Raw genomic sequence first — 12,089 nt, forward strand, 5'->3', positions numbered from 1 at the left:
GTACTCTTCAATTGCTTAATACACTGGAGTAAAAATTATTTTTTTTATTTACTCTAATCGAACTTTCATTGTAAGCATTTAAAAAGAAAAGTAATATTTGAGGTGTGACATACTACAATAACTTTTCACTCATAGACGCTCTGAATCTAACAGCAATAACACAACAATATGAATTTAGCTTTTTCTTCAATGGTAAACTACAACAATGTTAGAGTAAGTTCTCCCTGAATCATCCCACGACTTTGCATTAAACCAGTTCCGTACTATATCTCCATTCATAAAAAAAAATCCTTATTCTATTTCTGTACTTCGCGTACGAATGAAACAATAATGCTTAACAGCAATGTTATAACAATATGAATTACGGGCTATTCTATTTGTGTATTTTGTTTATGAATGCATTGCCTGTCTTTTTATTTGTGCAACGCATTTCTTCTATTACATATCTCGATGCCAAATGAAATGAATATCTTACTTTTACTTTCAAAAATGTAATACAAAAATAGAATCTGCATATTTTTCTTGAAGAAAGGAAGCAGTATTTTTTTACCCTTAAGGGAAAAAAGAGACTGCACTGTCAATTTTTTTTTTATTTATAATTTTCAAGTGTTTTTTTTTTATATTTAAAACTGAAGTAGTATTGATCGTTATTTTTTCAATTTTTTTTTGTTTTAGTTATACTACTTGTAGGTTTGCAGTTGTCTCTTTTTTTTAAAGAAGATTTTTTTTCACATTGAATGGGGGAAAAAATTGGCTCATATTCAAACAATCTTATAAAGTATTTTTTATTGGCTTACTAGTAAATATCTCCAAGTCATTTTATGTAAAATTCTGCCATGGTTTAATGAACTAGATTTTTTTAATTATTCCCAGTAAACTGTTTTAAAAAATTTTAACTTTACAAGAAAAGAATATATAAGTTTATTAAAAAAGTATAAAAGTTAGGATGGTAGCTTCGATTGCATTCGTATTACATTTGATTAGTTGCACATTTCTGCAAAGACTGTTGCGTAGTTAATTCAATCAGAATAACTGTGAATTCAAATTTCAATAAAGTACCTAAAATTTTAGGTTGGCATTTTTGCGTAAGGAAAAGTGATAAAAACTAAATGTTTTGGTAAGTAGCTTATATTTTATTTTGATAGCTTTACTTGATTTCTAACTAACTGTTAGTTTTTACCCAGAAAAATGTAGAAACAATCAAGACAGCAGAAGTTCTTAAAAAAATAATATTAATTATAAGAATAGTTATAAGAACTATACTTCGTATAATTCTTATATAATAAGAAGAAGAATAGAAAATATAATAATAAGAATAATAACAATAGAAATAATAACAATGCGTTAAGCAATGAAATAAAAGTTCGTATTCTTTGTGTTTGTAATACATGAAAATTGGCAGTATACAATTTTGTTTAGTTATAATAAAGTTTTTTTTTAGTTTATTTCCTTCTTAACATCCATATTTTATACATTCAAATCAAGAAATATTAATTCTGGTCATTTGACCAGCTATGGTAGAAATAGGTATCCATTAAGTGTTAAAGCGCAGATTAATATTATATACTAGCCGCCTAAGGCGGCCAGCTGTCCGCCACGCTGAAGGTTTTCACAAATAAAGTTTTTTAAAACATAGCAGGAAATCTGAAGATTAGTGGACAATTAAAGTGTTCCTGTCCTGCAATTTTGTCTTCATATCCAGTTCTGCTGCAGATGTGTTATAGCTCTTGAGGATGTTTGAAATTATATAGCTACAACACTTAAGAAAAAAAAAACTAAAATGCCAAATACATGAAAAGAACACGAAAACGAATAAATTTTTTATGGTATCAATTTTTATTACTATATAATTTTTTATGGTATCAAATTCTATTTCTATATCTGTTACGTCAAGCACTCAGGTATTATAATTTGATCTAGTTGTGCTTGTATAATTTTGATCTAGTTGCGCTTTCTACGTCATTTTGTTAACATCGTTTGGTTTGTTATTTAACATCGTTTGGTTTGTTATTTCTAAGTTAACTTTCAAAAAATTGGCTGGCATCAGCATTTTTATTCTTTAAGTTGTTTATTTTTTCTTTTGGAATTCGTTCCTTTTTAGCGAAATTTTTTTCAACCTAATCGAATTCTTTGCCGACTGTTCTCTGTATATATAAAGAAAATAAAGTAAATATTTTTAAAGTGTTGTGAAAAGAATTTTTAGTTGTACAAAGTACTACAATATCGCTACAAAAATTATCGTCTTCGCTTAAGAAAAAAAATAGAGCGTGACTAATGCGAACTTTACAATTAAATTATTAATTCCTTCGTATATTATTGGTTTAAGTTGTCGAAAATTAATATTTCAATTGTAAGGTTCGCATTAGCATACATTTATAAGAGTGGGGAAAAGTATATGCATTTTTTAATAATTTTTTGAATATGGCTCTTTGAAGACGAAAAAGCAGACGAAAAGCATAGACTTACAAAATGACTGATAACTAAATAACTAATCCAAATTTTTGAAAAAGAAAAAAAATACTTCTTCATTATGTCAAAACACAATTATGTGCCGAGTTTCGTGCCTGGGCGAGGCTTCTGGGGCGATATATAGTGATTACAGACACACACACACAGCCGCTTTTATTATTATGTATAGATAATATAATATTATGTTTCTTAGGGAAATGGACAGGATTATGTAAAATATATAATGTTAAAAGTACAGTTGGTAACTGAAAAAATATTGTCAACTAATATTGCTAGAACAAAATATTAGCCTAGTTAAAGTTCATTAAAATAGTTGTATCCAAAAGAAAATCATAGTTTATTTACGGTTTAGTCAAGTTCAAAAACTGTACGGAGAGAAAATATTGATTGAATTACCATACTGTATATTACTGCAAAAATTACGGTAAAAATTTTTATGATAAAAATGAATTTCACAGTAAAATACATTTTAATAATGCTGTACTCAAGCTGCTGTACGCAGGGTCTCAAAAATCATAAATCTGGTTAATAAAATCATTCCGTTCATATAGCAATTTTTTCGCTCATATGATAACGGTTTACCTGAAATTCTGGTTTCAAAATAAGAGTTCTTAATACCGCACATTTAATAAAAATTACAATTTGGAAATTAAATTTAATCAAATAAATAGTTTTTTATGCCATTCTCTATAGTATCATAATAAAATTACCAAATTTTACAACATTTTCCAAATCACTTCGATAACAATTAACGAGCTTTTTGGTGTTTCCATAGTGTCAGAAACATGGTAAATTCTATCATGTTCTGGTAGTCGGGCGATATAATATTGTTTGAAATCGAAAAGAGACATTATTTCCTCATACAGGTGTTGGAAAATGCAACAGTAAAAAAAGACTAAAACAATAAATGTGAAATAACTCTTATTTGAATCAAAAGCTTCGATTAAAATATAATTTCATTAATATTTATATGTCCTTTATGGTACTCAACAAATATTTATTGATCATTCAAAAATATTATCATCATTTATCACGGGTATGAATAAAAAATTAAAATTTATGTTTCCTAATGTTGGAAATAAATTTGAAACTAATGGAATAAATTGAAATTTTTATTAAATCAAGTAAAGGAGTCAGATAAATTCGAAATGAGAAAAATGAAAAGTTTCCGATTCAGTAATGCCGTTTATCATTCAAACGTACTGGATTTTCCAAAAAAGACCGGTGATTTGAAAACTCAATTAAGAAAATATGGATAGAAATGGAAATGTTCTACTAGCTGAGTTCCGCAAATAGCCTCTGGACTATTTTCAGAAATTATTATTAAAGGAGGCTCCGCATCGATTTTGCGGGGTAAATGTTGAAGGATATGGAAATAACCATATTAAGTAGATACAAAGTAAATTTTAAAAAATAATCATGAATTAAACTAGCATAAAATTAAAATATCTATACAACTGGTTTGGTGTTATACCAAGCGTGCAAGGTACAGAGATGGTAAAAAAATGGAAAACCTCCAACGAATTTTATTTTTAATAATAGAATTTCTACACATTCTAGAACTCCATCTTAGTAGTTTGAAAGCTTCGATATAAATATGCTAATTAATTAGTGCATGCCCCAATAACAAATATTTAATAGTGCAGACACAAAAACGTATTTTCTCTGAGTACACATGCCTTTTCCTCGACTGATTTGGATTCCTGACCCTTAAAATATGATGGGCAGCCCCTATCTGAAAAATATGGTCACATTAGTTTGGTAGATTTAGACCCTCGAATTAGTTAAGGGATTATTAGATTAGTTAGGTTTTTAACCATTAAATGTTAAATTATGGCGTATTTTGCCATATATCAAGAACTTTTTTAAGTACTTGAATTTTTTTTTCTTTACAGAATTATAAAATTCGTTTTTATGAAGAAAAACCTATACAAAAAATTTTAATAACTATTCATTTTTTATTATTTAAGACTACATTTATTCAACTTATTAACAATCGAAAAAAAGTGTATTATTTAAATTTCGTATTATTTTTGTTGTTTTAAATTTTGTTTTTTATTTTTTTAAATGGAAAAATACAGTATGAACAATGTGATTTTGAACGAAATCAGTCGAATAATGCCTAAGAAATAAAATTTTAAATGCCAGCTGTGAAAAATACTTTAAGGTTTTTTCGGATTTTCTCCGTATAACGGTTTAGGGTCATTTTGTTGAAAAAACGGTTTTTCTCCATTTTTAACCCCAATCACAAACGGATTACAAGCAACCCAGCTGTCGGTTTGATGCCGTAAATTTCACAATATTATGTTTGTTTGTGCAGTGTAAGATTTTTTAGATTTTCTACTTTTTATGCATTACTCGACCAATTTCATTCTAAGTTTATATTTTGCTTTATAAAATTACAAGCAGGTTTCCGTTTTTTTTTCTTTTCTTTTTTTTGCGCACTGTACGTTATGCTACGTATTCATTTCCTCGGTCTGCTGCCCCAAACGCTTTTTACGCTTTGTCTCCATCTCTAATTAATTTCGCATGTTTTCTGCGGGTAGACTATATTTGAGGGTGCCCCTTGATTCTCGCCAAGTTGTGATCGCGGTTAATCGCCAAGCTAGGCGATGTTGAAACCCAATCGTGATTCTAACAGACTTAGATTTCAGCTTTATTTTTAAATGTTCAACAGTATATGTAATTTCAGAGGTTCGTTAGTTCTACGTTGGATAGCGGCTGGTAATTTTACTTTTGTTTATGATCAATAAGATCGAAGGTATGTGGGCAGTCATAAGAAAGGACTATAAAAAAATGTCACCGCCAGTCCGGTACCACGGACGCCATTTTCGATTTATATTTCGCCGAATTTATGTGGCGATGGAGGTACACAGATTCCATTCATGATAAATTTAGACAGTATCTAACTTCTATTAGAGAATTCTGTGCACCTAAATCTGAGGATATTCACGCTTAATAAAGAAGTGAGTTTTTTTCATTTCCTTTTCTTTCTGTGCTTACTCCACTAATTTTTGTTTCGATTCAAAATTCCTTTTATTGTGTTAATTAATTTTGCTTACATTGGGTTCATTACAATTTTATAAAATTTTGGCAGCCATTCCTGTTACCACAGTGTTCCGCGCAAACAGGAATGACGGCAAACATAATTCGCCAATTTCGCCAAGGGGCACCCTCAAGTATATTTTTACCCGTTTTCTGCTTCTTTTTCTATTCATTCTCATGCTAGTCCTTTCATTATTAATTTAATATCTTTTACTTCTTTATATGTCCAATATGTTACGATCAAATCTCTTCTATATTCAAATTTTAATTTCTTTGCAAATGCAAATAAATCACGTCTATGTTCTTTCAACAGAAACGCCATGTTTACTCTTTCTCTTTTTACTACCGGTACTGCTCCTCCATATACTGTTCTTAATTTTTCCCATTCCAAATTCTCCTGGCGTTGATTGTTGTTTTCTGCTTCTTTCTCCATTCTCTCTCTCACCAATCCCTTACAATTGAATCCTTTATCCCAAATTTTATCATCTCTTCGGATACTTCTAATTCCATTTCCATCGCCATAGCTATAAAATCAAATTTCCTTTTCTTTCAATAAAAACGACACAATTCTTTTTCCTAGTCTTATTAAAAATAAATAAATAAATAAATAAAAAACACTGATATCACTTTTTATTCCATTTCTGTCAATTGTCAAGGGAAAGAAATTGTCCCAATTGTCAAGGGAACTGGACGAGCAATCTCTCTTCAGGCTTGTAGAATCACCAATAATTTGATTTGATGCAATTGGAAATATAGAGAGACAATTAAGAAAATAATCATTTATTAAAGAACATAAAGTGCATCCAAAAACAACTTACAATAAAACCAAGCAAACGTCAGTTTCGTTCTGTTCTAAAATCTGTTCAAAATTCGTTCTGTTCAAAATAAAAATAAAATTTACTCATGAATCAGAGTTGCATGCTTTATTATTTTTCGTGCTTTTGTTCATCTTGTTCTATTTTATTCTGAAAAAGTCCTGACAATAAATTTCGTTGCATAAGGTTAAATACATATTTTGAGATTTTGCTAGTATACGTTAAAGATTAAATTTCATTTGTTTGACTCGTGGAAAAAATACTAAAGAAGAACAAAACCGTGGAAAATGTTGAAGGAAATGAGATTTTGAAACTAAATAGTAGTGTATGGTTGAATAAACAAAGAATTGATTTCAGTACTTGGTCAACTTCATCTTGTTGTGTTCTCTGGTTGAAAGCAGAAATTTATTTTAGATATTTTCCCTTGTAAACAGTAGCGTACAGAAAAGACTTGTATGAATATGATAGTGATGCTTAACTTTCTTTTTTTCTAATTATTATTTATCTAGTTTCAAATTTTAATTTGGACAAAACCAAATTTTTGGAAACATAATTTTGTCTTGTTTCTTGACAATATCATTAACCTAGAAATATTCAAATGTATTTCTCCCCAAACTAAAAATTCTAGTAGGAGAAAGTGGGGTCAATTGTAACATTTTTTACTTAACTATTTTTAACTAGCAAAAAATCCAATATATTATTATTAGCATTAATTGACAGACGAGTAAAGTAGACTATCCTCTACTAGAAAAAAAAGTAAATACCTTATTTTAAATGTTATTATATTTGTTATTAACAATTTTTGACAGTCATGCACTTGTTACAATTGTCCCCACTTACGGGGTCAATTATAACAGTTCATAAATTCAACAAAAACATAGTTAATTATACATATTGTCATAGTTGTGATATATTTTTTATTGATCAAAATAGTAGTGATATTTTAGGAGTAAAAATAATATTGAGCAGAGACCTAAAGGGTTAAACTTTTAACTTTATGGGGTTAAAAATTTTAATTTATGCTGTGAAAGGTGACAAATAAAATAATGCGCATGCAACATAGTATAAATGATGTAGGAAACTATTGGTGGTTCTTAAAGAGTTACGTAATAGTTAGTAAACAAAAGATTACTTATTTTCATCTGATACAATCGTCCCTTTACTTATTGTTACAATGGTCCCCAAGACGCCATTTCATCTTCATTTGTTCAAAACAATGCTAGTTAATTAACAAAACTAATATATTTTTTGAAATATTAATTAAGGTGTCCACTTACATATTCGGTTAATAATTTTTATTTGTTTAAACAAAATTACTTTGTAACAACATTCTAATACAACATTCAATACAATATTCTAATACCAAAAAAAGTACTTACGTAGCGTGAAAATATCTTTTGTGATGTAACTCTTTCAAAAGTACATAAAAATGGTTGCCAGCAGGGGTGTGCAGGTAGATTTATTAAATACACCTTGTGCGCCACCCAGGTACCAAATCTAGAACCCGACACTCGAAATTTTTGCTCTGTTACAATCGTGCCCTGTTACAATTGACCCCTCTCTCCCCTATTGAATAAAACTTTAACTGACTTTCTTAAAAAATATTTATTGGTACTTTTTATTTTGCATTCCCATAATAAAATTAGAGAATGAACCTCTCACAAAAAATCGGTGCAATATATCGGGCAAAGGTTATCTAACCTAAAACGAATATTTGGACTATGCCACCATTTAACTTTTAACCATACACTGTAAAAAAGTTCTGGATCAAATTACGGTAAAAAGTACCAGCACTCAGATTGCCGGTATTTTTATCGTAAAATCCATTTCAACCGAAGCATATTGAAGAACAAAAACTCTGATATACCGTAATGTTTACTGTAAAAAATCGTCAAATCACTGAATCACTCTGATTAAACGAATATTGCTGTTAAAACTACTGTGTAATATTTTGTTATAAAAATGAATATTTAGGTAAAATTTAATTTACGGATGATGCAACCAAAGTGTTTATAGTTTATACCATAAGTTGATTTGGAATTTTTCACAGTGTAAACATTCGCTTGTCTCAGATTGATGAGAGTAGAGTTACTACGAATACTTGTGCTAACGCTTATGCGAAAAGTAAGTTGTTTCAGAAAATGATGACTTGCTAATACTCTAAGCGAAAAAAATTACCGTGATTAACTAAAAAATTAAACTAATTAAATAATTAAAATGAATAATAAATGGAATTATTGTTTAATTAATTATTGTAATTATTAATTAATTGGATTTTACAGTAAAATGGATTTCACGGTTTTTGCACCCAAAGTTCCGGTACTTTATACCTTAATTTTATCAGGGAAGTTTTAGTGTGTAGTATCATGCTATATACGCATGAGCATAATAATATTATTAGCTGAGCACCATATAGAGATTGTAAAGAATTTGAACGATATTATGATTGAGCAGAGATCTGCTATTTTCAATAAACTAGAGGGCTGCGCCCCCTGCTCGCTAACGCTCGCCAACCCCCCAAAATTGCCACGCAATCTTATATGGTTTGCTTCGTAAATCAAGCTCGCTTTGCTCGCTACTAACTTAGGTACATTGCAAATGCACAAAATTCTAAGAATTCAAAACAATCATTCAAATCCATATAACAACTTTTTCTTAAAAAAAAATTACATCTTTTTAGTAAATACTAAGTCATTAAAATAAATTTGAATTCAAATAAAGACTCATTGACTGAGTCTCATTTTTCAATGAATAACTAATAACAATAATAAAACAAATAAATTCGTGATATAAATCAAAAATCGTCTAATAAATTCGTAATATATAAATTCGTGAAAAAAAGCTCTTTCGACAAAATACTAAAATAGAGATCTATCGAGAAAGACTGCTCACTTCTGCCTAGCTTAATAGTATGCGATTGCTGCAGCTGAGTTGTTATTTCAGTTTCCGTTTTTAAAAGCGCCATATGTTGAGCCACCTCAGCTAGATTTGGCATGTGACATTTTTAGCGGCTTCGATTTTCTAGCGTTGCCATTCGGTGAGTTGTAATGAGGCTTTTTTTTTGTCGCCGTGTAAGAGAAATATATATATAGATATTTTTTTGCCAGTATATTTGCATATCTTAAATTTTCGGACATTTATTTTCAAAAATTAATTAAAACCTTTATCAAAATTATTCCCTTAATAACGTGCATCAAATATTTAATATTAATTTTTTTTTGTACTTAAAGATTTACAACTTGGATAATTACGTTTTATGCCACCTTTAAATTCATGTTGCATATCAAATAAATGTTATTATAAAGCATTTCAAGTATTTCTATCTTATCCGAAGTTCATCGCTTGATTGATATCAAGCGTGATATAATTCAAGTATAAGCATATTTCAAGCATGGTCTATCCTTGAGAGGATCTGAAGACTATCTCAAAATAGCTCAATGAAATTTCTTACGATCATCAGTATTTTCATTTTGGGCATTCCGTTAATAATTAATTTGAGAAAAGGGTAACAACATGACGTAGTATTGATTAAACGCATCAAAAGATAGTTTCATATTGATTCATTACTGAATAGGGCATAGCTGATACCTATATTGTGGAAGATATTTGTGATCGATTACTTCAATTAGTTAAAGCTCCAGATCAATGTCTCAGTTACGGATTCATATTTATTTGTTTCATCAACGCTCGAGTAAATTCTTTTTCTATAGCTGCATTACTTATTCGTTACCAAGGTTATGATTAATATTTCTTAATTTTCTTATCTCGAAATATTCTTTTTAGGGGAAAATTTGGTTAAATACTTATTTGAAAATGCTTTATTTCAAAAATCATCTGCAAGTTTTCTTATAAGTCACAGATTTTTTTTTAACCCTGCATAATTAAACAATGCAAGTATAGTAATATTTATTTCGCCAAAATTTGCAAAAGTGATGAAACATAGTATAAAAATATTGTAGTTTTATAGTTATACAGAGAAAAAATTCTGGTATAGTTACCGTACTGTATTGTATTTAATAAATTTCTAGTAGAAAAACATAATCCGGCCATGAAAAACCAAAAAGGTACGACATTTAAACCATTCATGTAATGATTTTTCCTGTCATATGTATTGGTTTACAGGAAATTATGGTTTTCAAAATTATAGTTCTTATTAACACACGTATAGTAAAAACACAAAATTAAAAAGTGAATTTAGCTGAATAAATTGTTTTTATAACATGCTGAACACTGTAAAAAATTTCGGAAATTAATTTTGACTCGACGAAAATGTTTCCGAAAATCTCAGAGAACTTTATGTAATAACATGTTTCCGATCAACTAAGAAACATTTCTTTTATTTTCAAAAGTAGGAGACTGCATCGCATTGACACCGATTCAGTTTAAGAGTGTAGCGTAACTCACACTACAGCCAATAAAATGTTAACTAGATTCTATCTTGAAAAACATGTAACATGTTTACTCAATTCTATCTTGTGGTACCTTTTGGTAGATGACGCTTGACATATTCTTAGCCTGGCGACACAAGAGCATTCCAAAATATTCAGAAATGCTTCAAAATGTTTTAAAAAAATCCACAACTGCAAGAAATGATTTAAAATATTTCTGAATTACTGCGAAATGTTTCCAAATATTACAGAAAGAGGTTTCCGAAATATGAAGACTCGCTTCAAAATACTGAAAAAAGTTCCAAAACAACAAGAAATGATTCAAACTATTCCTGAAGTACTGCAAAGTGTTTCTGAATATTTCAGAAAGATTTTTTCGAAATATTCAGAAACGCTTTAAAATATTGAGAGAAAAAATAATCTAAAACTGCAAGAAATTATTCAAAATATTTTTGAAGTACTGCAAAATGTTTCCAAATATTACAGAAAGAGATTTCCGAAACATGAAGACTCGCTTCAAAATACTGAAAAAAGTTCCAAAACAACAAGAAATGATTCAAACTATTCCTGAAGTACTGCAAAGTGTTTCTGAATATTTCAGAAAGATTTTTTCGAAATATTCAGAAACGCTTTAAAATATTGAGAGAAAAAATAATCTAAAACTGCAAGAAATGATTCAAAATATTTTTGAAGTACTGCAAAATGTTTCCAAATATTACAGAAAGAGATTTCCGAAATATGAAGACTCGCTTCAAAATACTGAAAAAAGTTCCAAAACAACAAGAAATGATTCAAACTATTCCTGAAGTACTGCAAAGTGTTTCTGAATATTTCAGAAAGAGCTTTCCGAAATATTCAGAAACGCTCCAAAATAATCAAAAAATATCTAAAACTGCAAGAAATGATTCAAAATATTTATGAAGTACTGCAAAATGTTTCTGAATATTTTAAAAAGAGCTTTCCGAAATAAGAAGACTCGCTTCAAAATACTGAAAAAAGTTCCAAAACAACAAGAAATGATTCAAACTATTCCTGAAGTACTGCAAAGTGTTTCTGAATATTTCAGAAAGAGCTTTCCGAAATATTCAGAAGCGCTCCAAAATAATCAAAAAATATCTAAAACTGCAAGAAATTATTCAAAATATTTATGAAGTACTGCAAAATGTTTCTGAATATTACAAAAAGAGCATTCCGAAATATTCAGAAAAGCTTCAAAATATTAAAAAAGGTCCAAAACTGCAAGAAATGATTCAAAATATATTTGAAGTTCAGAAACATTTTTGAAAACTACATGTACCGTAGTTGCTCTATATATTCACAAACGTTTCGGAATTCTTTTTTAGTGAAACATATCATGATAAAATTACCAAAT

Source organism: Parasteatoda tepidariorum, chromosome 5, assembly GCF_982258835.1.
Source record: "Parasteatoda tepidariorum strain Cologne lab strain chromosome 5, Ptep-v5.0, whole genome shotgun sequence".
NCBI lineage: Eukaryota > Metazoa > Arthropoda > Arachnida > Araneae > Theridiidae > Parasteatoda > Parasteatoda tepidariorum.